The 25,991-nt window shown below is 40.1% G+C and overlaps 1 protein-coding gene and 1 long non-coding RNA gene across 2 annotated transcripts in view; one reads left to right on the top strand and one right to left on the bottom strand.

The window, feature by feature from the left end:
* Nucleotides 1–25,991, bottom strand: part of zdhhc8b (zinc finger DHHC-type palmitoyltransferase 8b) — an 85,820-nt gene that overhangs the window by 56,810 nt on the left and 3,019 nt on the right. The window lies entirely within an intron of this gene.
* LOC117818253 lies at nucleotides 9,022–11,268 on the top strand. The gene is made up of 4 exons (XR_004632331.1): nucleotides 9,022–9,078; nucleotides 9,192–9,337; nucleotides 10,736–10,951; nucleotides 11,093–11,268. It is a non-coding gene; the product is annotated as an uncharacterized LOC117818253 (long non-coding RNA).

The raw sequence follows: 25,991 nt of genomic DNA, 5'->3' as shown, positions 1-25,991 counted from the left end.
CTAAAGTGCCACTTGACAATATGAAGTCGTATTCAGGTGCCTGTGGACTGTGAAGCCCTTTAAAGCCAGACAAATGCAAATTGCTTTGAGATTGTTAAACATAAAGTGCATCAGAGCGGGTTTAAAAGGCATTTCAGGGGGTGTTGTATATTTTATCACTTTAGCCTCCAAGAGCAGCTTCAGTAGAAACATTAATTGATGATTGACGTGTCACTCAGAGCAACTGTTCAATCCCCAAATTAATTAGATGAATGAAATATTGTAAGCTGCAAAGTCAATAAATCATTACCGGTAAGTGAGTCAAGCAAACACTCACAGGGTGAAGGGACTGGGATTAAACTGCACCAACAACAAAAAAGTCATTTTAATGTTTGTCAAAATCACGAGTTTCTAATAGTTTAACTTTACTGTCTGATGAGTTAAAGTCCTAGCTTTTGGAAATGGGAATATTTAGGGTTATCTAGTGGGCAGATTCTACACTGAAACACTAACACTCCCCTACTCACCCCACCCATCGATGAAGGCCTTCTCGGCCGACGGTGGCCTTCAAGGACAAGAAGCTCATATAAAGCATCATAAGTATGATCTTCCATTTGTCAAGTTTTTACCATCAGAATCAATACAAATTATTTTGCCCTAGCTAGTGTGTCCGTTCTGTGCTACTGTAGAAACATGGCAGTGCAAGATTGCAGCAGTGGAAGGGGACCTGCTCTTTATATAAAAGGCTCATTCTAAGTTAACAAAAAAATGCGTTTTTTAAATTCAGGTAATTGTACTAATTCACCTAGAACATACTTCCAAATATCATATTTCATTACTACCACTGAGGAATGTGTTTTTCAAAATAAAAGCCTCACCAAGTCGGACGAAGCATTCAGCAGGCATGTGCATTCATTCCTGCAGCAGGACAGTTTTGTATGAGTTTGCATTAAAAGTTTACAGCTCCTGTGAGGAGTTTTAAACTGGTAATGAAACAGACTGAAATGAACAGTGATGCCTCTTTATGACCTATAAAAGCAAACAGGACCATCAGCAAAAAGACTGACACTTTCTATAATGTCATTTTTAACACCTGTAACCGCTGCAAGGGGTGGGTGTCAGACAGGAAATTTACAACATGGGGAAAAAAAACTTTTTTATTTTTTCCACAGGAAGTATTTTTGTTATAAAATACTGCCTAAGCATGTACAGAACAGGATTAACAGATAGATAAGAGGTAGAGTTTTGCCCACAGGGACAGAACGTATTTAATGTGAGCTTTAAAATCCCCCTAATTGACAACATTATTGTAGAAATTTAAGATGAATTGAACAGTCAGGTTGGCGGCAATATTACATCCCAATTCTACTCTTTATGAGTCATAAGTTAGTGGATAGTTTCTGAAGTTTGGTCTAAATTAAGCCTGCAGATTGTATTTATTCCCAATTATGAACTACTTTACGTGTTGAGTACACTTTCATTATTGCTTTGCAAAGTTTCTGTATCTTGCTCGTGCTCTTCAGTATATTGGTAACACACACACTCACATACACAACAATGCAGACATGTAGTGCTAAATTAAATGTTGGTGAGCTATGCCCTCCGTAGCCCCTAATTGCCTGGCAACAAGGTAAATCAGTACTGAAGTCATTCCAGTTGAAATGGTGCAACCTAACTTTAGTTGGGTTTATCTTGCACTGCTTTCATGCTGCCAGAGATACTGTTTCCATTATTCCTGAAGCCACTGACACTAAATATGTGCGGCCTCTAATAATGGCATGCTGGATAAAAGCAGAACAGCATCAGAAGTGCATACATATTTGGATTTGTGCTTTGCATAAAAGCATCCATTAAATAGCAGATAATATTATTTAAAGCAGCAGAATGTGCTGATACAACAGGCGGTAAAAAGGACATAATCAAAGTGCTGTGATTATGTGGAGCCAGGCGTCTGTGCTACAGGGATTAGCCAGGGAAAACTCAGCCCTTTATACACTGTCACCTCACCAGGACTTCACACCTTTTTATAGCTGTCAGAGGTCACAGTTCACACACATACAAACTTATTCACAGCTGAACCTCCAAAAAAATAACAAGCTAAAGCCCTAGTTAAGCTCCTTGCCTCTCAGCTTGCCCCTGCATTGTGTGCAAACAGCTTCTTTTGTACATTTCTCTGCATGTTTTGTATGTCTATTCAAGCTGTATGACATTAGAAGAACTGTCAGCACGTTTGTCTTTGGATACCTATTTCTAAAGTTTACAAAGCCAACTTCATGTTGCGTTTCTTCTCAATGCTGACTTGGCTTCTCTTTTTACCTCCAAGCTCACCTCTGCTTGTGTGGGGCAATCTAATAAAGCGGCCACAACCCCAAGCAAAGGAGAATAGCAGTAAGTCTGTTCAGCTGACACTCTGATAATGACTACAACAACTACAGGTGGACTCACTAAAATAATGTGGCATCTAAAAAGTGCTGAAATACACACACACAGGCGCCCGCACACACACACGCACACGCACACGCACACACACGCACACACACGCACACACACTAGTCATTCATTCCAGACCCATTACAACAAGTGCCTATCTCTCTGCACTATTACATGAAAGCAGGGGGTTAACAAGAAGATAATAATATCTGTAATTAAAGTCTTCAATTTGCAAAGAGTGATTCTTTGTCACCACCATTCAATGAACTGTTTCAATAAGGAACTGTCTCAATTCAACATTACTAAGCTTCACCAAAGACCGAATAAGTGTTCTGAGACTTGTCCAATGTTGTGATTTCAAATGGAGTTAGCTTAAAGCTTTGGAAATAAAAGCCATTATCTAGCTGCAACAATGGTTATCATCAAAGCTAAAAACCTGCTCTGAGGTTTTATTCTTCTCCGCAGAGAAAAACATTGTATTAGTAGAGCAAATCAGTTAGTGTTATATTATATGGCACACAGTGTTACCTTGAGATTACAGCCTCTCAAGAATAAAGAAAGGGCTTTGGAGCAGCATCATTGTATATGCAGTGAAGCATGGGACTACATGTTACAACAACCTTCTGCATTTGACTTTTCAACCCCTGCTTAGCAAAGCAGGGTCCAGTTTCTCCAGCTGCTACTGTTTTTTCAGGAGACTCAGTTCATGCATGATAAACAGTTGCTGTGTGTGTGTTTGTGTAAATGTATAGCCATGACTTGGAGCAGGTGTATGTAAGGGTGTGAGCATCAGCAGGGTGTCATACTCTGGGGCTGTCCCTTATCATTGGATTCGTGGTTGCGTCTAGGTGACAATTTGAGGATATGAATGATAGAACAAATATTCTGATTTCAGTATTTATTCATTTAAATGACCCATCTTTAATGTAACTACTTAGATATGTTCACATACTATGCACCAAGCATGAAAAGCAAAACAACATCAACTACCTTCTTAATTTGCTGATTTCAACTCCCGTCTGTGGGAGCTTCAAAGGAAGCCATATTGGCGATCATCAAAGCTCTGTTCTGATGCAACATGTTTCGTGTGAGCACATACTTCGTGAGCTTTGGTTGTGCATCATAAATAATTCACTCATATGATGTGAGTTAACAATCGAAAATGACATTTATACAATCATGCAGTGCATGCCCAGCCTTACTCCCAACACTGACTTCATTCTCAGCATGACAACTCGCCTACCTGGCGTTACATAGTGCATTGTTCTGGTTTTTCAATTGATTAAAAATGGGGCTGAAATTTTACAGAACCATAAAATATCGATTTTTTTCTTGATATTTGTTGGGACGGGATATACGGTCCCGGTCAAATCAAGACAAATGGACATCCCATGCTAGCTATCAAAACTAGTAGAGTGCATCAGCTGGCAATATTACTAAAGCTAGCTTATTATTAATATTTATTTTTTTCCCTTAAAAATGTCTTGATTCAGTTTTTTTTTTAAATCGATGTTAAAAAAAGAAAGTAAAAAGTGTGAAAGTTCACTCTTGCAATGGGAAGTCTGAACTCAAGATTTTAAATGAAGACCTTGATGATATCGACGAATCCCTGTCTTAAGCACTGTTTAACCTAAATCATTGCTAATACAATTAAAATACATATTCATACCACTGCTCACAGGACCAGATGTGCGTGTTGGTTCTGGTATAAAAAGTACAAGTGTCTGCCAGCAGAGGCTTGATCCTGACCTCCTGAGTCGGTATCTGGTGTTGGGATGGGGCCTCTGCCAGCTGTGGTATAGTCTAAGCCTCATTAGGCCCTGGCATCAAAGAGACTGGCAGCACTCAAGCAGGAGAGAGCGAAGACACACTAATTCCTCTGAAATGAAAACGGGTTCAGTAATGAGGAAGTTTTCAATATTCAGATTGATTCAGACTGTGCTGTGTCACAACTTCCAAACAACTGGATGTCTTCAATTGACAAGCTTCCACGTCCTCACACAGAATCCATAATGTGATGTTTTCAGTACAGTCCGCCATGACTCAGCAGATAGCAGTTTTTTATCACTGACTTCGAAAAAGTCAATTTTAACCTATCCCACGTTAATTTTTAATGTGTTTTAACTTGTTTTAACACAACCAGTATCAAGTAATGCACTTTAACACTCTGCCTCTCAGACGCTTTGCTGCTGTGAATGTCTGAGAAACATGTCTCTTTATCTCATGTATCCAAGAAAGCTGCGTTGCATCGCTAGGTGAGCTTCCAGCCATTTGATTTTTCAGTATTTTTATCAACAGGTCATATAAGTTAAAATATTTATTATGCATGTTAAGTTCATAAAATGCCCTACCTCAACTCTCCATAGATGTTCTGAAACCGCATCAATAAGCTCCACTGTTTCCTAGATCACATGGACCTTGATTACACTAAACACGAGATCTCACGCTTACTTTGAGACAAATAATTTCCTGTCCTCATGCTGTAAATGCCCCAAAAAAAGCACCAAATGTGCACTGATGTAATTAAAGTATGTGTCCAGATTTTCTTGACTGGGTTTGCCCAACCGGGGCTCTGACATATCCACCCTTTGCCACTGTTCTGGATGTGTCCTTGATCTAGGCACAAAAAAATCCCCAGCAATGCAACTTTTATTTTTCAGCAAGTGGTTGAGACCAGGAGCCAAACCAGCAGCTGCTACAACAAGGACTATAGCCTCTGTATATTTGAGGCGCAGGCTTAAACCGCAAGGCCAGCGTTGCCCCAGCAATCCAACATTTATAGCTGTTGAAGTAAAGTTAGCTTAAGTAATCTGCCCAGCTAGTTCAGGAAACTACTGACCTCTGATGGTAGAAACTGAAACGTACACACATGGTTATGAATGAACTTGTCCTCTATGCTTTAATTTGGGTTTGATGAAAAATGTAAAAACCATAAACCTCAGCTAGCACCAGCATATAAAACAGAAATCAAAACTCTCCATTTTCTCTGGTTTCAAATGTTACGTCAGCAGAATCATTCTTAAATGATGGCACTCATCACCTTGATTCTGCCATAGCTGTTTGGAGCCAAACACTTTGATAAATTGGTGCATTTTGATTCAGTCACATCAGCTAATTATGCCCATCTGGCTGAGACTGATCCAATCTCAGCCAACATAACAGGATCAGTGTGTGTATCTGTGCACACGCAGCTGCAGGAGCACAAAGTGCACGCATGATGCACAGGTGTCATCAGCAGAATCACTTCCCCACTTAAGCTCCCGGCCCATCTGTTCCATTCATCTCCAGTGGACACAGGTCAAAGCCATCGCCAGGCATTACAAGCCAACCGATGATCAGCAGGAGCTCAGACCTTTTGCCTGAAAAACTCTGAAAAAATATGAAATGAAACAGCTTGGGTTTTTTTGCTGAGAGGGCCCCATTAAGATAGAGACCTTCAATTTATTCATGTTTGCACTCTCCTCTACACCTGATTATGTATTAAATGTTCAAGTGGAGGTAGATAAACGTTTATCAGAGCAGTTTGCTCATCTAAGTGGCCAGGCTCTGGTGAGCTCTTGGACTTGTACACATGGAAAGGTGATAAAAATGTCCTGTGGATATGGATGGGAGATAAAGGTTGGCAGGCAGCCAGCTCAGGGGGCCCAAAACAAGACTGAGATTCATGAATCTTAAAGCAAAGTTAAACTCCTCAATGCTCCCAGAAGCAACATTAATAGTAAAGAGCAGATCCCAGAGCTGCCATGCCTTCGTTTGAAATTAAATATCATTTGGGGTCCACTTGGCTGTGTAGAAAAGTAAAGGAGGAAGAGAGAGATGTGAAATGAATTCAAATCACCATTAATATGTGTCCATGATTGCTGATTGACACCTGCCTGCCTTTTGGCTCTGTTACCCATTTAAATGAACGAGCGCTGTGCTCCAGTTACAGGAGGGGAGTTAAAAATAGGCCTCACTCAGTCACCACTTAGCCAGGCAACGTGGAGAGCAGATTGTAAATGAGCACAGTGAAGTGGTTGAATGGCAGCCCTTGTCACTGACTCTCTGGGCTAACACACACACACTGAATGTAAAGCAGCAACACACAACGCCAACGACTGAGCAGTAAACACACTTATCATACATTAAGGATGTGTATGCAGGGCAGATAAGGACAGCAGCAGCAGCCTCGTTGCTCTGGCAATGTGTAAAGAGAAATAATGATTTTTTTTTGCAGTCAGACATCTAAAGTGGTTTACTAACACGTGGATATTTATTCTTCTATCAGAGTTTTACTTCCACACTAAACTTTCCCTCTGCTCCTCCCTTGGAGGGATGTGATGCAGTTCAGGACACGTCAATCTCTGTAACAGTGTTTGACAGATAACGAGTGCCCGAAAGTGGCTAAAGTCTGGTTACAGATTGACAAGCTTATGGCAGACAGCCTTGTGAGTGAGGCATACCCTGACACGAAGGGATGAAGTGGTTCCTCTGGGCGAGAGGGAGCGTGACAGACGAATGACAGTTGATGCTCTTTGCATGCAATTAATCGCGTCCTCTAATTAGTCTACCAACAACTTAAATGTTAAAGAACATGCTGCAAAACCAAAACATTCCACTGCAGCATCTTTGCTTGCAACTCAATATTTGAAGATAAATTTTGTTCCTCTAAGTTAACTGAAAGTTGGTATTTTTGCAAAGTTTTTAGCCATTACCCATTAAGACTTCCTGCAAGAGCAACTCTATTTAGCATCTATCTGGCATCGTGTTCTTGGCAACCTGATTTCTGTAAGTCCAAATATTCACTCTCCTTTTAGCTCAGTTTTTGTCTCGACCGACCCTGCTTAACCCTCCTATTATCCTGGGGGTAAATTGGACCCCATTCAATGTTTAACGTCTCTAAATTAATGACTAACACCATTTTTTTGGCATCATATTTTATGACTTTTCTAATTTAATGGGGACAACTGGGAACACGTGAAATTAAAATGTTGTCAAATTTTCTGTAAAAAAAACTTGCGCATCGGTTTTCCTTGGGGTCAATTTGACCCCGGATGTTTTAGCTGTATATAACATAAGAAATATCAACATTTTACACATTTGTTTTAGTCGCTCTGGATGACATTGAGGTCACTATAACCAAGGACACTTCCGCATGTGACTGCAGGAGCTGGGATTGAACCGCCAACCTTTATATTGAGATATAATATTTCCAGTCACCTTGTCTCTAAAGACATTCAATGATGTGTCCTGTGTCATACGTTTTGATTAACATAGAAACAAGACAGGGCCGATGAAGGCATGACAAACCTTCTAAATGCTTTAAATTATGTTTATGCTTGAAATATATTTTATTTAAAGGGCTATTGAGATAGTCAACAAAGAAACATAAAGCACCTGACACATAAACCTTGGTAACAATCAGTTTCTGGAGGTTTAAATTGATGGGGTAAAATTGACCCCAAGGATAAAAGATGTAAGTAAATTTGAGGGTAACAGGAGGGTTAATGCTTTGTTAAAATATGCTGCTTTTGCATTCTAGAAACAATTCATGAGCAGCAGGATTGAGCATAATCTGTTAAATTGTAAGTTGCAAAAACAAAAACAAAGACCTGAAAGCTTCTAAAGTACACCAACAAACTTTATATGAATGTAGCTTGTAGTTCCACTGAAAATTATTTTCTAAAAGTGACACAGTTTAGGCTTAGCCATTAAAAACATTGTCACCAAAATAATATGAATGCAGTTCTTTTGATCATTTCTTTGTTTGAACGCAGTGCAGACAGCTTTGAATTTAAACAATGTTGTTGCCTCCTCTTCACAAAGCAGCTCTTGTTATCTCTCAGATGATCCTGCCTTGTATGCATCCTTAAAGTTCATAATCTCTAAAGCAAAGTTTTCTGCTTCCATACTGACAAACATACTATAATCTGCAAAATTTAACTTACAAAATTGAAACACTCACTGGTCAGCATTATGTAAATCACTTTCTGTTGGAATTTGTTCCTCAGACAGCTTTCACTGGCATTTCTAATTTATTGTGCAGAAAAAGACATTTTCTAGTTGATATGTTCTCTTGCTGCTACAGGTTGTATTATGCATTAAAGTGAGATTGTTTGACCCAAAAAGAAATAGTCACAGCCAGCTTAATTTCTGTAGCCAATTCTTGCTTTCACCAACAAGCCCCGAGGAGTATTTAAATCAAAACAGAGATTGTGTCAGTTATGAACCATAACTCACCATAACTGTGTCTGCTGAGGACGTGAACCCAGAGGGAAAAAGACTCAGCTATACAATTTAAGCTTTCATGAACTTTCTCCATTTGATAGCCTCAAATGATTTCAGAAAATAATTAGCTCCTACTACTTCATGCACTACCCGTGAGAGGGAAGATCAATACCCCTGCTCGTTCTGCCCGTACTTCATTAAGTGCACCACGAGGCATCACCTCGACAGGAGTTGAAAAATGTCTTGGCAGCACCAGCAGCCTCCTCCCTCCATTGGCAGCTCTTTAGATGGAGCCACATGTCTGCACACACTGAACAAAACTCTGCTCCAGAGGAAGACAGTATCACATGTCTGACCGCTCCTCCTAACCTAAAGGCTACATCACACTGAATTTTGACTCCCTGAGCAATGGGTTACAAAGAGTCTCTACTAATGAAATGCATGGACGTGCAGAGAGTCACGGTACGTAGTACTTTTCAGCAGCCGTGCTTGAATGCTTAGAGTAGCATTTTAGAGCACTCAGGCCAAAGCAATATTTTACACATCATTATGTGTTGTATTGTCTTTCTCAACAGGTGCTACTTCAAGCTAAAAGAGGAGGTCGATAAAGGACGTGACCTGACTTGAGCAGAGTCTGTTGGAAGCCTTCTGCTGCAAATACTCACCTGATGCTGAATCTAGGCTGCAGGCTGATGCTGTCTATGTACATTAAGTCCTTTCAGTAAGTAAGAGTCTTTCTTGTTTCTAAGAGTCACAACTGATGGGACTGATGAGATACAGTAGATGTGGGAATAACAGGATACTCATGATCTGATGCGATACCTAATACATGGCCAACATAATAATACATTACAATAATATCTTGATACACAATTCTGGGCTACGGGAAAATTGCAAGAGAAGCATGATACAGCACAATATCTGATTAACTGTAGAATACTAAACACCCTTGGGAGGTAAAGTGCAGGATTAATGTCATGAGTGCCATCACGAGGAGTCATGAAGTAGTGACCTTGTGAGTCAAAGCTGAATTATTTTCATATTTAATATCAATATTTGGTGCCAGGGATACAATAATTTCACTGCACAAGTCAGGGCGAAGATTTATTGCTGCATTGGTATTCATCCCACCCTTATTGGCAGTACATTTTTATACAGTTTATAAATGTAAATGATGTGCTGTTTTGCAAAGATTCAGTAAAATCAGTAACATTTGTTGTTGTTCTTGTCCCCTGTTTCAACCCAAATCCTGCAGTTCTCAGAGGTATACCTTCTGTTACCTCACAAATGTTTTGTTCTATCATCATGACTTTGTCTACTCGTTTCTAAAGAAGACAGATCATTTTGAGAACTGCTTTTTCAAATGCAAATGTATTACTGTCATAAATGGCACCAGTCTAAAGGAACCAATTCCATCCGTAGTAAAAGACAGCAGTCTTTGTAGGTTAAATATTTAGGTGGGATGAGGGTTAATAGAGCATGAGCGTTGTGAGGTGGAACGACTATTTATAAGCTTCCCTGCCTGCCAAGAATCTAATTACGTTAGAGTGCTTAATGTTTGAAATTTTCTAGCATACAAACTGTAACATTTAAACATAATTAATACAATTCAGCTTAACCAAATCCTCCTCTAATTTAATGTATGAGTTATTTCTACACATTCATGTTCCTTTAAAAAAATATAAATGCACTTTTGACTGATGAGCGAGTAGCCTGCCTCTGCCAGATTTATGGTTAGACATTTCACAGAGCTTACACAGAACATTTGGCTGCTTTTCAAAGCATTTATGTAATGTACATGAACAAATGTTCACACTTTGGTATAGATATCTACAAGCACAATATGGGAACAGTATTTCTACCAAGTAAAAGCAACTTTCTGTTTGTTACCATAACAAACTATGTGGTACTGAGATTTCACAGACTGCAGACATGCTGCGACAGACAAATCTGTTCAGTCAACATGACTAACATCAGGACAGGCTCCTGAAGTTGTGAGACAGATGCTCTGATTTAAATCAGTACTGGTCTAAAAATATCACTTTATGGGAATCCAGAGTGGAAGTTAGAGGCTGATGCAAAGAGACAAGTTGTTTTTTCTTTTTTTCCTCCTCTTTAGCCTCAGCTCTGCAAATCTGTACCAACACTCTCCTGTTCCAGCTGCTCACACACCTCAACCCATGCCACATGAAAGCAGGCAGCGAGGGCAGCTGCTGTCACAAGCCCCCACCCCCTATCTCCACCTTTTTTGCAGCTTGGGGACCTTCTGTGACCGACTCCAGACACAACAACTCCTCACCCCCCACGGCCAGAGCTGAGCCAACGTTTTTCCAGGGTACCCGAAACTTGACATTCGATCTACACTTGAGTCCAGGCTCCTTTAGGTGTTTACTTATAGCTACGGGGTTGAGACAGCTGTACTGTTGCTACTTTTGTACCACCCTGAACAATTGTTTGTGTTGTTTGTGCTTCCCAGGGCCAGGTGGAGTTTCTGGCTACTCAGCAGTATTCTTGTGATGCAGTTTTCTCCAACTCTTCCTCCTCGGGTTTCAGGAAAGTGTGCATTTTTGGCTCTTGATCAAATCAATCACAACAAAGTGGCAACTTCTGATGTTATAAAACAAAGAGAGTGGGGGGAAAACTGCAGCTCCTCAAGCGACAATTTGAGGCTGTCTCAAATAGCTAAGGAGACCCCATTAGAGCCCATGTTTACAGCAGAATTAAACATATTTACAGCCTGGTACAAAAACCGTTGTGGTCTCCATACCTCATTTCTCAAACAGTTACTACTGTACTGTTGTTTTATGTTTTTTTTGCCGCAGTTGACTGGTCAGTCAACTGCGGTTTTGTGCTCTCTAACTAGATTACGAGTCTCCTCCATGCACTGATACTATTGTAAACTAATGTTTCTGCAAATTGTCAACAGGAAGAGGTGAAATCTATAATCAAACTATATCAATGTGCTGGACTCCTTTCTGAAGCTTGACATGTGAGGTCTGGTTGATGCTGGTGTCACTTTCGCTGTTCAGAATTAATACAGTGTTATGGGGTTTTGACCAATAAGAATCAAGGATGTAATACAGCCAGGCGATTAGTAAGAAAGCTGGGGATCAATTAGGCATGATAAGGGGTGTGGCTGGTTTGACTGACAAGTGAATGGTGCAGTGAAGCTGCTTACCAGGCGGCAAGGCCTCAATTCCACCTCTTTGCCAGTTTCTCAGTAAGCTGAAAACTGGAAGGAGCATTTCTAATATGGCTTCAGCCATCTTTGGGCTTCAGATCACCTTTTCAGGAATCAATGAATGACCTCCCTAAGCATAGGTCCATTTTAAGGTCCAGTTTTGACAATAACCATCTTTTTTACAAAAATAACAAGGTCAAATCAACACTGTTGCATACAGCAAGAAGGACTTTTATCTGCACACCACAAATACACTGTTTTTGCACACATTACAAAAGATTAATTTAAAAAAAATCCATCATATTAAAATATACTTTTGTTTTACTTGGTTATGTTTAGAAAAACAAAAATATGCACGAAATAGGTCAACATATCCAATAATACTTCAATAGAGGTATATAAAGAGTTAGAATAATAACTTTGAATTAAAATAGTTGGAAGGAAAACTTTCTGTGTGTTCAAAGAATGTTATCTGACACCAAGAAATTCTCCAAAATCAGAGAGGAAACTTTGTTATGAAAGTAAAATGTGACTTAAGTCTCCAGGGAAGACCTAAGACTCTCTAATGATATTCTGCACATATTCTCAGGGGGGACTTCTCAATTTGCTGCACCCAGCACATTAGTGAGGCAGAAATATGCTTATAGGAGCCGAGAATGCTGGGGCTCTTCGCAGATAAGCGCCACCACAACCCTGAATGATTTCATTAAGACGGAGCGAGATATATTTCGCAAGGCAGGCTAAACCCACAGGCTGTTATCAGGGGAGCTTTAACCTGCCACAGAGAGGAGATAAAACATGAATACATCTCCTCAGACATTTTCATCTGTCACAACTGAACGCAGAGGCCAATCAGTGCATCATGCCAAGAGACAGACAGACATGATTTTTCTCATTACAGGTGCTTCTGTATCCTCCTGCTCCTCATTTAAACTACAGTCAGATTAAAACTCTCACAGATGTGAACCAACTGAGGGAAAATGCGAATTGACACCGGCTGACATCTCCATAAACATGTTGCTGAGGAGGACATACAGAATCAGAATGTAAACTGAAACAAGGCAGGCAGGGAGTACAGAGCTGGGTATGGCCTTGTATCAAGATCAATAACGCAAACTAATTGATATTCACGGGTTATCCTGCCCGATATTCAGCTATGCTAAAAGCTGGCATGCTCATGGGAATACTGCAAAGAGGTACATTATACCTGCTGCATTATTGAACTTCAGGGTGTAAAGTGGAACTGAAGTAGAGTTTCTGTCAGAGAGGGAGAGGAGTGGAGATGTCTGGAGATAGAAAGCTGGGTGAATATTTGACTGGATATCCAACAGGGTTCAAGTGGGCTGTTCTGGTAATTTGGCAGATACTCCACAACCATAGATGCATAAACACACTTTGGGGAAGGGATACCTGGTAGAAAGACTCATCACAACTATAGCCACTGTGACATCCCTCATTGTCTCCTTAAGTAGGTGTAAAGCTAAACTGTCTGTGCTTGTAACCACAGTGAGTTTTTTATTCATCAGACAAAAGAAGCTAAGAGAGATTGGGGTTGGGGCGGACTGTTCACTCCCTTGCTCAAATCTCTGGTGAGAAAGTGGTGGTCAACCAGAACATATCACATAACTTAAAGTAACACTTTTCTTGTGAATACCATACAGTACACTGTGAGCTCTCCAGGGAAAAGCCAACATCAATCCTGACTCCAAATCACAGGCTGATGGAAAAATAATTTCATGATAAGCACAAAACAACCTAAAAGACCAGATAAGAATGTCAATTAAATAAAACTAGAATTTCAGTCAAAGAATATGTTTGAGGACAGACTCCTTGGACCACCACAAACCACACAAAAGTATTGTATCTGTCCAATTTGTAGATGTCTAGCAGGCCGACAGCTGTATTCACCTGTCACTCAAAGTCACCAAGCCCAACAACTTTACAGCTCCATGGAATTCCGAGTTACAGGTACATAGAAAGTCACCCACAGTGGTTATGAAGAGAGAACTGAGATATTGACAACAAAACCTCTCTCGTACCAGGCTGCAAACATGTTGACTTCTGCTGAGAAAATTTGCATTTTCAAATGGGGCCTACTTAAACTTTTTTGGCTTTTGAATCAGGCCTCAAGTGGATACTTGGGGAACTTGTTTTTTTCAACTTCTGCACTTGCTTCATTTATCAACATCAGAGGTTGCCACATAGTCCAAACATTGGCCTGAACCAGATATTGAAGACAGCCCTTGGGTTTGACGTCATTATTCAGAGTGACTCTGACATAACAGATCCCAGGACTTTACATTTGGTGGCAGAATGTGTCTATCAACGCTTGGTGATGAGTCTCTAACATTTGTAAGCAGTTTGGCCCTGATGCCAACAGGGAACACTGTAAAAACACTTTGAAGGATCAGCCGGATTTGGCCGAGTTGCTAATAGTTTCACAGAAGTGTAATCAGGACTTTAGCAATTATTCACACTGCTGAGAATTCACATGGTGGCAAATAGTGATGGGGGCAGGGTCCTGTGAAACACACAAAGTCTGCTGTTCATGTCACTTCCGATCAGGTCGCTGAATTAGATCACTGGCATGTGCTGACCGGATTAAGACTCGAACTAAGATCCAAGTTTGGAGTAGAGTGGCACCGTTGCGTGGCAGTGAAACCCACGGTGCTCTCAGCACAAACACTCCAGGGCTGCATTTTAGTTCATCAGTCATTTGGCATCAAGTATGCTAAAATTTTGGACTTCAACCAAAGAATAATTTTGCATGTGAATGTTCTCCATCTCAGGACGGATCATTTCACTGAATTCCTTTGAGACATGAGCATCACAAACAGAATGCATCCTCAGGTTAGAGATAAAGCAGCTCCTAGAGGACTGCAAGCACAATGCACCACCACCTGGCACACTGCCTTTCAGGCTTACTTTCCATTTTCAGCAGCCATGTTTACAATCCCATAATGTCAGCTTCATAACTAGGGATGTTCTGAAGTGAATAATTTCCTAGTCATTTAAATGGATAGTTAAATGAATATAAGAAAACACAAGGAACAGTCAAAGTTAAAAACGGTTTATTTAACAAGGCTACTTATTGGATCACAGAGTCTGCAGGTAAGCGATATCAAATTGGTTTGCTGAGTGTGGCTAATGTTAGCATTTTCAGTACTCCTTGCAGGTTAACATCCATATGCCTTGCCTTGGTTATGCATTTCTCCAAGTGGTTTTATGCCAGTTTAACCAGATACAGCCTACAAGCAACAACAGAGATGTAAACAACCTAAGGCTACTCAGCTTTTGCAAACATTGTGGATTTTGACAACTAAAACAAGGGTTGTGGCTTGCAAGCTTATTAAGCTTGCGCTAGCTGCATGACAGAATCCTTTCAAAAGATTTTAAAAGGTTTTAAAACCTACATACTGTGCTTAAAGATTGACTTTTAAGCGACAAGTCCCAGACAAAAGAAGTGGCCGATGATGAGATAATTTATTGTATTTCATCTAGAACCTTTTGGGACACTTAACTTCCACTTTTCACTTTCACTTTCGCAAGATAAAGCCAAAGACTAGAACTGCAGAACCACACTGTACGCCAACACAAACTGACCACCCTATGAGAGGGGTTGATGCATACTGAAATGAGAAAACTACAATGTAAGTAAGACACACTGAGCAAAGGAAAATCTTTGTTATTGTTTGTTTTATGTGAGTCACTATAGTTTCTGTATGTGTATCACTGCTGTCATGTCTCCGGTTAGTATGAGTGAGAGGAGAAGAATTTTCAGCTCAAACTTCCTGTCCTTGTTTTTCAGTCAATGATAGAACAACCATGACTTCATCATCAGGGTAATGATAACACTTTGGCAGGGAACAACATTTGCAGGCTCCTCTGCAGTGTTTTGCTCACTGCTGGGCCAAAGAAAACAGTGTATCAGAGGAAACCCACACACTGGTGCTGACTGCCTGCTCTTCTGCAGGGGAGTGCTGTCTCTGACAATGATGTGGTCAACAACTTCCTTCCCAACCACCATGAGTAATAATTCTCTGCCATTTTTATACTGTCTGACACCTTTTTTTTTTTTTATAAAATATCACATTTAAATAAGTGGGTGTCTAAATCTAAAAGAAATAGTCTACTGGGCTGAATTAAAATCCCTTCAAGAATAAAATCTAAAAAAACATTAGCTGTGACCTTTCAGAACAAGCTTCAGGGTTCAAACTGAGACAGATATTTCTCTCCATACGACACTTGGAAATGGACCCTGTAATCCACAGAGAATAGTGAAGGCCTGAAGGCTGAACACAGTGGTCCATTGTGAATTTAACCTCATTTTAAAATATCCTGGCTGCCAAGGATGATGTCACTATTTCATATACGCTTTTGACGAAAGGATAACAGTAACTGAATAAAGTGGCTCAGCTTTAAACTCATTCATGGTGAAGCTGCACTTGTTTTTTTTCTGTTTCTCATTTATAAAACGTAGATGCAATATTGGCACAAATTTAACAGAACAACAAATCTCATTCCAGCATAAAAACAACAAATCACCTCTCATTGTCCTCTGAACATGTTTTTCATGGTGTCAGAGTTCGAGTACAATTAGATGACAGAGAATTGGCGGAAGCTGAAAATGTGAAGACGGAAAATGTGAGCAAACAGCAGCTAATACACAACACGATGAACCACTCAACTTTTTAAACAGATAATGTTTGTCCTTTTCAAAATAAAACGACTTCTGAGAATACAGGTCCCTGGATATCAGCACCATACTTTACTTCGTTGTAATGAGGGCTGGTACTACAATGTATGCTTTTATTTAAAAGGTTATATATAAATATGTAAATTGATTGAACAAACATAAACATTATTATGTCAAGCTAAAGGATACAGAAGTGAAGCCTATTCACATACCGTACAGAGAGGCCTGAATAAAAGCATGTGACAGACATGATAGGATAAGGTCATCTCTAAAATGAACTACAAAGCACCTGACTTTAGATCTATGACTTCAAAGACAAACATAACCGCTCATATTTATAGAGTGTTACCTCACACAAACATCAGACACTCTGTATCAGGACATTATTAGCTCAAAGGGTTATATTTTAATATAATCATTTATATTTGTGAATGTGAACCTTAAACATCATTTTGAACTACCTGCTAACACAATATGAATGCAGGGCTCTCAAGTCTCACGCATTTCAACCTGTTCACACGCCACACTTTGTATTTCTCACGCAGAGTAATTACTAGGACAATGCCAACCCAGTTGCGCTGCTTTTCCTTGAACTGTGGAACAGGTAGGAATCAAGTGGGTTTCCCGTAGAGTTCTGAAGGAGCTTGCCATGCACCAGCTATTACAAAAGAAAGAAAGAAATATAGCTACCCAACAGCTAATCAAAAAATAGCATCACAGTATCCGGGTAAAGCAATGTTACGTTCCAAAGAAAAGGATGCACATGCGCACTGCAGACTGACCGCAGATTAGAGGATGAGGCCTGTCTGTTGAACTGTTGTAAATGGGAGCTTAACCATATTAAAGCACTATGACTTTAATATTTTAGTTATTGCTGACTTTGGCACGCCAAGTGATCTTATCAAGAAGACATTTTGGGTGACATACAAATACAGACCATATAGTTTTTACCAGAATTTTGTCATCATTTCCTACAAATAAATTAAACATTTGAATATGCACAACAAACTACAGCCATCTGAAAAATTTAAAGGTTGCAAAAACCCCACAAACACTGTAGTTGCTTCACATAAAAAAAATTGTGCCGTTTGGAGTGGTCTACAGTGACTTATTGGTTTAACTCTGTAACAAAGATGATGGATAAAGGCTTTGCTTGTTCCACGGACTTCTTAAACCACTAACTTCCAAAGTGTCAAAGATGCGGAAGACCTGCCCTTATAAACACAGACTTAATCTGCCTGTGTGCCTTCCTCAGTGTCCCAGAGCAGGACACTGCTTCACTCCTGTAAACACTGTTAGCCTCTGCACACTACAGATCTCTCAGAAAGTCCCTCCAGCTGCGGGTGTTAAAACAAGCTCTGTTTCTACTTATTACCAGTCATGGTCTCCCTCTGGCAAAACAACATGAGGGGGAAACAGGGTGGAGACACCCATGGTGGGAGAGGCTGGAGGTCTAAATTAATCCCATATGTTCCCCAAAGGAGAGACTTTCCAGGCAGCCTCCACTCTTTCAGTTTGTAGGAGGATGGTGGAGGGAGAGAAAACCCTGAGAGCACCTCACTGCACTTTCCCGCACTTTTCGCCCACACAATGCTATGCACTGAATCCACATGGATCCATTTAGCCCAGCTATGGCATCACAAGGCACAATTTACTTTTTATTTTGGCAAGTACCAGAGCTTTAGAAGGTCAGTGCTTCAGAGAAACCAAAGGGACTTTAAATAGACACAGAGAAAGGAACACAGTCACAAGCTGCAGAGGGAAACAAAATGAACCCTATTGATCAGGAGAAAAGATGACACATTCAGACAAATTTAAGACATAATCTCCCTGTTTCTCAAGGCATATTAAAATGATCTGATTCACGCATATTAGAAAAGAGCTCATGAAAAAAAAAGTTCTGAGCGTGGCAGAAAGAGGACGGGCTAATTTTAGAAAGAGCTGATTTCTATCAAAGCTCAACATGTGCTTGAAAATCATGCTAAGAACATGATTTGGATTCTTGAAGCCCTGCTGTAACAGATTAGGATGTTTATGCTTTTAATCATTTATGATGCAGCACACTGATCCCTAAACAATTATCTCCCTGTGACAAACATATGGTGTTATGAAAAAAGGTTTCAAGTGGAAATTAACACTCTGTTACATCTCCACAGATCAGGCACCACATTGGTTAGTTTGATTAATTTGGCCATGCATTTGATAGTGTAACAGCAGGTGTAACAGTACTAACTTTAGGATTCTCATATTAATGCAGTTTAACAGCTTAGCATTTGTTAAATGTGGTCATTTTAAATAAGCAGTATGATTCAGAATCTTAAAACCATGTTTATCTTTTAAAGAAAGCAGCAGCGGTATGAATTTTGTTAAAAAATAACAGACAACCCGAATCAGGAGAACTTGCCTTGTCAGAAAATGTGATGCGATTAAAAGCTGGCACTGGTCGTGTTTGTATAGCATGTAAATACACAGTCTCTTGCTTGGTGATGCACATAGAGTCTGCAAAGAGGATCTGTCAGAATTATCTTAACCTAGTTGTCAAGCAGTGACAAGAAGGCTACGATGCAACGAGATTAGGAGACCAGGCTTTGTATTCTTGTGGTCGTCTTTCACTCGTCAATCCTAACAGAGACAAACTGCTCATGACAGCTCTCAGCAGTTTTCTGCTCAAACCTACCAGAACTATGACAAAGAGAAGACCAGGTTAGGGGTCAGGATTATATTCCTCATAAGAAGGAGATGTTATTTTAACTCTGAACAGTAAATAGAGAGGGAGAGATGATTGTGTGCACATAAGATGACAGAGATAGTTCTGCAATCATTGTAAAAATAAAATGAAGCAAGAGTTATGTTACTGTCCTCTGCCCCCCTGGGAGTCTTTGAAGGACCTTTGGTGGACTCCTGACCCCCCATGAAAACCCCAACTCCACAGCTTTTCTCTGAGGAGACACAACAGCTGGACATACCTTTGTTGGCAGATATATGACAGCTCTCTGTCACCACAGTCAGGACTCTGTGTGTGTGTGTGTGTGTGTGTGTGTGTGTGTGTGTGTGTGTGTGTGTGTGTGTGTGTGTAGGAGTGTCTTTGATGATGTTTTAGTGTTTGGTGAGGTTTAGCCACAAAGAGTCTATTTCAAAAAGGTTTTGGATCATTATTGGTCCAGATATTGGAGTCCAGATTAAGCCATGTTTAATTCCTGCTGGAGTAATAGTGAGTTCTCCTGCTGCTAGAAATTATGATTTTATAGTTAGATATTTCTAAAACAAGATAATCCATCCATGAGGAAAGATTTGAATCAGCGTCTTCAACATAAAGTGCAATAATGACACAAAAGATCAAAGTGAGTGCATGCTACAAATACAATACCTCAGCCATCCTCCTGCAAACATTTTTAGTTTTAGTTCAAGTTCTATGAAGTTGGATTCATTTCTGACTCCAAAAAAGTACCAACAATAGTCCAGAGAAGTTTTTTTCCCTTTTCATCACACAAGCTTATCTTCTTTAATGAATCTAAAGTTGTATACGAAGATGCATAACAAAACATTTTACTGTTACATCAAACACAAGGTATAAAGCAAGCCCAGCATGTAAAGTAAGGGAAAATGTATCATGAACAGGTTGTGCACATTTGGTGACAGGGTGAGCAAGACTCTGAGGCAAATGGGAGTGGCCTCATCTCACCCTGAAGGGGACTTCAGTAGGAACATTTATGATATTTCTGTCCCCATTCAGCTCTCCTTCCCTCCTTTCCCTATCAGAGATGGTCGGGGCCCAGTAGCCCCTCTCGCTGCCCAGTAACATAATTTTCCCCACTCTCTCTCAAGACCAGCCTGAGACAGAAACTGGAGTTTTTGCAAGAGTGTCAACAGGCAGAGGTGAAATGTGCGGGAACTCCTTTCACTGACTGAATTTATTTGATTTAATTTGACTTGTGCAATTAAATTGTCCCTGTTGTTGACATCTAATCAACATGGTTGAGGTGTCAAAATCGGGAATGTAACATAGCTCAGGAAAAAGGAAAAAGCCAAGAAATAACATTTAAGAGTGAGCTTTAAACACAGTGTTCTCTAAATGACTTCTGCCGTCTTTAAACACCACACAAGACTCAGTGGTCTCTTAAAAGTAATGCACATTCTAACTATTCTTAATTTCTGATTTGTGATGTTTTACAACATAAAATGACACAACAAATGCTGAAAGATTCAAATAAATATGTCAGATCTACGTGATGATATCACATACACAGAATTCAAAGGAGTCTTGTTTCTGTTTTGATGAAATCAGGACATCGGGAGCTATGAAAAACACAGGGATAGACTATTTGTAAGTATAAATACTTGGCTGTGAATTAGGTCAGTCAAAGGTCCTTTTTTTTACTGCCATTCCCTTGAGCTATGGACACATATGGATTTGCATTAATAGTAGTTGCGGGCGGCTTCACTCTGTTTACCTTTAAACTCAGAGACCAGAGGGAGAAATGATTCATGTAAATCTTTGGGAAATGGAGGAGGCTTGTGAAGTTACCCTGATATATGCTTTACTCTGGATATTCAAGTTTTTGTCTGACTGAATTTCTACAACAGAGGTGAAGAGTGCAAGCAATGGTATAGGCCAAAGTAGTGTCATTTATGGGAGCTGAAATAAACAGAGATTATCCTTTAAGTCTGTGTAGCAGCAGAAGCTGAGGATTGTTCAAGAAGCTGTAATGATCCCACAGGTTGGACGCATGCCCTGTGGTAAACCATAGACCAGTGAAAATTAACCATAAACCACCACAGACTGTAAATGTGCTGTCAAGAGCCATGAATCAACATGAGAAAATAACTAAATATCAATTTATAACTGCAGCATTTTCTTCAGCATTGGCTCAAAGTAAAAAAAAGACCCCTTTACATCCTCCTCATTCACTATTTCTGTCACCTTAAGCTCCCCCTAAGAGCAGAAGCGACGCAACCCTGCTCTGCATCTGTCAGTCTCCAGACTTGCTCTCTTCAAGGTGCTGATGAAAGAGGACCTACAGAGGAAATTACATTGTTATCTTATCTGACAAAGCTAGCGACACCGCACAACCTGCAGCTGGTTGTATCTGCCATGTGCACCACATACTGCAGTTATCTTGACAAACCAGGAGACCATGCTACATGGATTTTATGAATAATCCAGAGGAATATTTGGGCCCCGGTGAGCTTGTTCGGCTACCTCTGGTCAAGATAATCAAAGTTTTATCTTCAGGGTGTGAAGAGGAGTGGATCGTTTCTGATCCACCTGAGCTGAGGGACTGAGATGTAATGCTGTGAAAGTGTTTAAGGACAGACTGGACATTTTTCCAGCAAATGTTTCAAATGTTTCAAGGAGAGCAGAGATTTTGAAGACAAATACTAATGAGTTCTACTTACGAGCTGCAAATTGCTTCTTTCCTGGGAATAATTGCAGATATTTTAAGCATACTTGGAGGTTAACGTTGTAACAAAGTCCTGTTCATTTCTCAATATACAGTAGATGAGTATCACATCAAGAGGCTCTCTCTTTTCTAGGTTTGATAGATGCTTGGTCATGAGCAGAGACACTGAAAGAGCTATTAAAGCACATTAATAACATGTCAATGAGCAATTTCAGGCAATTTCCTCCTTTAGAGAAAATGCTCTTTGACATCTCAGACCTGGAATTTCAATAAACAAACTCAACGCAAATCAGCCCAGTCACAGGAGCAATACTGAAATAAGGCAGCACACATGGTCTGGCTCTAAACACTGAGCAATAACTAGGCGAGTTAACAAACAATTAATTTAACTACAGTGCAACACACAGCGCCTCTAAACCACAAACACCACACTGGAGGGAGGCACACAGGCTCTAATGGACACTAATACAAAGCAGTGAGGCATTAACGGTTACAAGACTGTTAAACAATCCACTACACAGAAGATGACCTCAGCATACACACATGGCCGTGGATTAAGCTCAGTGACAAACATTGAATATGCTTTTAGACTTTCAATTATACAACAGGGAAACGGGGAGGCGATAGAGTGGATGCACACTCTGGGGGAACACAGTGTGAGAGTACAACTCAACATGAGTGTGTATGTTTACAGTAAAAGACATGTAGGACAATAAAACCACCAAACAAAGGGGAATAATCCTGGTAAGTCATCTGAATGGGAACCCTCCATGGTCCCACACACTCTTCACAGAAAGCTTTCATGCTCTTGTTTGACTTGCCTATGGGCAGTTTTGCTTTAACCTAATTTTGGCTAACCCTGGTCTTCCAGTCTATTTGCTAGCTAACCAGCTCGACTTCTAACTTGCTCAACGTCAAGATTCAGGGCTTCTTGTAACCTTTCCATATTGACCTTAAGTAAACATGTGGGTCACCAAGCAGCATACAGTGCATTAGCATGTTTTCTTTTGCTTTTTATATAAGTTATTTTATATAAAGAAAGATGTTTTGCCAATGTAATGCTAGCTAACATTAGCCACACAAGTGAGCCAGTAAAGGAAGAGTTATTATATTGCTGTGAATGAAAAGACTTAGCTGTATTATTTACTTAAAAGTTAGGCTTTTCTCTGCATCTGATAACTGTGTAGCTCAGCTTGAACTTTGACGTTTTCTTAGTGTCATTGTTTCCCCATCGTTATTTCTCAGAGCAACACGGAAGTGCAACACCTTTACAACTTTACCAGACAAGATGTGAGCAGTGCTGGTACTCCTCTTATTCATTCATTATCAGCATTAGGATATGTTCTACACATAGACTGTATATAAAATGGATGTCATCTCGCTCGGCTAGAAGTGAGGCTGCCACAAAAACTACTCCCCCTAGTGGCTGGCTGCAGTATAGGTCAAAACTCTGTCTCCCCCATTCATTTGAATGGGGCTGCTGTCAAACTTTAAAAAATAAATACACATCATGCGAACGTTTCTCACATTCGTATGCTGTGGTGATATGTATATATTATTTGACTGTTTTGTGTTCAAGGCCTCTTTTCTTTCTTTTTCGTTAGTCATCAGAGGTTAAAAAACTGGGTCTTACATCATGGTTTTATACTTTTATTGACAGCTGCCGTAGAGAGAAACTCTGTGGGACCTTGGGACGCTACGCTGTAGGGTGGAGCTTGTTACCATGGAAACACACAAATTCCCTACGGCGCACACTCTGGCTGCAGAAACTGTACAAGATGTCAGCTTTCTGGAACGGGATATTTTGGCTTCAAAACTGTACAATGGGAAAAGGGGGAGCGACACTGCCCATTATACAGTCTATGGTTCTACATTTCTCATGCCAGGTCATGTTTGTAAATGAGAACTGGTTCTCAAACATTTTTTTTACCTGGTAAAATAAAGGTCAAATAAATAAGTACATTTCTATAATTCATAAAAGATGCCATAAGATAATGCTGATTTTCAAAACATACATTTATTTTTAAAAACTACTTCCGTGTGTCACACAAAGCAGGAACCTCTTCATCTACTCATATCTAACTTTTCATCAGGCTACAGAAACTTTATACAGTTTGGTTACGCTTACTCTCCGGCAAAAACTTATAAGTAATCCTCATGTAATGCTGGAGAACGGACGCAAACATTGCATAGCAGGCCATAATGCATTTATGCTATTAATGCTATTAAGATGAATTGTAATATGAGGAGGGCAGGAAGTGGTGGCAGGGAGCTGGTAAGAAGTCCTGATTCACTGGAAAAAGTACCAGTACACCAACGTACCACAGTGTTAAGACCTACTTAAAGCTCTGGTTGTGAGATAAGATGAAGAAGAAAGTTAAAGTCATTTAAAGTGTCTATTTTGCACAAAACTCCTATCCACAAATTTTGTTTTTAAAACAGAGATTCTACATAATTTACATTTACCCTATGATTTGGTTCTATATAGCACCCTTTACAAATGCCTTGTATGCACTAGAATACAGCCTCAGAACCCATAAGTCATAATCTGTGGATGATGTAGCCTCTGAGACCAACGTCTATCATTTCGGTGCTTTCAGTGCAGCCAGCAGAAAGCGATAAAGGACTTCTGAGCAAGACTTTCTTTTCTGTGCACTTCATTGTTTACAGTCCAACTAGAACTTCAGATGCAAGAATAGAGCTGAGACAGAGTGTCCACAGTGGACTGTTATAGCTGAACTTACATGCAGACATCTGTTTATAGACATTGGTAAAGCTAAATTGACATCAGATGACTGCTGATAGGTCCCTGCTTTACAGCTGAAGAGTTCCTTCTCTTATTCTCTCTACACCAACTTTTTTCCTCCTTCATAACACCTGTTCCTGCAGAAATACTAGTGGATGACAAATGAAAACCTCAATGCTTCCGGCACTAAAAGTAGACTGCCTACAGATTCTGTATTGTTCCCAATGTCTGTAAATGCAGATTATAAATTACAAAGTCTAAAAGGTTTAAACATGGGAGCACTTGTTTTGCTACTCCCATTTAACAACAGCAAACTCTCTCTCGGAAATACCTTTAAAACCTCTAAAAGGACCTCTGAGTGCAGCAAAACAATGCATTCAGCTTCATTCACTGGGATGTGAATGAAGTCTGACTGAATGGATGTACAGTGAAAAGGAGGAAACAGATGTGGAAGCTGAAGATTAGATTCCTGTCAGTCCAGTTTTCATGGGCAGCTCGGCTCTCAGTCTGGTGGTACACCGGCTGAAACTGCCAGCACTGACTGCCTCTCTCATTATTCACCTCCACACAGCAAAAATCTGCTGAATGCAGGCCTTGTCCACATGATCAATTGATATTTTGCACACATTTATCCATACCTACTCCAAAGTATGAACTATTAGGCTTTGGGATGAATGATAATGGCCAGCCTGGCGGATCGGTTCCCTAAACAGGTTATTCATTTGGCATATGGTCAAGGGCAGTGATGAAGCCATTCTAAGGAACTATTAAAAAGGAAAGGAAAGCTCCTCCAGCTCCGGGAAAAATAAAGACATGAGAAAAGTCTAAGCTACTGTATGACAGAATCTCATTATCAAGCAGGATAAGGCTGGGATGATATTATGATGGTTTAATCAGAACTAAAAGATTAATTCATCATCTGTATTTTTTATGATGAGTCGTGGTCATGCTGTGGAGATATAAATAATTCTGTACTAATGTGTTCTAATTCAATCTCTGTGGGAAACACAAACTGTCAGGCATCAGTAAGCCACACAGTAAAACATCGTGGACAGGGTGTGTGTGAGTCAGTGCTGGCCTCAGGAATCATCCTCTATTGCCCATATGACACCAAGTGGCCTGCTGGCACCATTGAGACCTTTAACACACTGCAGCCAAGGAATAAAAAAAGATTTGTGTCCCTGGCAATCCTCTGTACTAGAGTGTACATGATGGACAAGTATAGCTCTTTAGCATTAACTCCTGCGTGTTTGAGTTTGTAGCTGCCAACAAAGTTAGTGATACACGGATAATGCTTCTACCTCTGCACTTGTTGCATGCTCTTCTGGAGAAGAAATTTAAGGTACAACA

Source organism: Notolabrus celidotus, chromosome 9 (assembly GCF_009762535.1).
Source record: "Notolabrus celidotus isolate fNotCel1 chromosome 9, fNotCel1.pri, whole genome shotgun sequence".
Lineage (NCBI taxonomy): Eukaryota > Metazoa > Chordata > Actinopteri > Labriformes > Labridae > Notolabrus > Notolabrus celidotus.
This window is presented reverse-complemented; position numbering and strand designations above follow the sequence as displayed.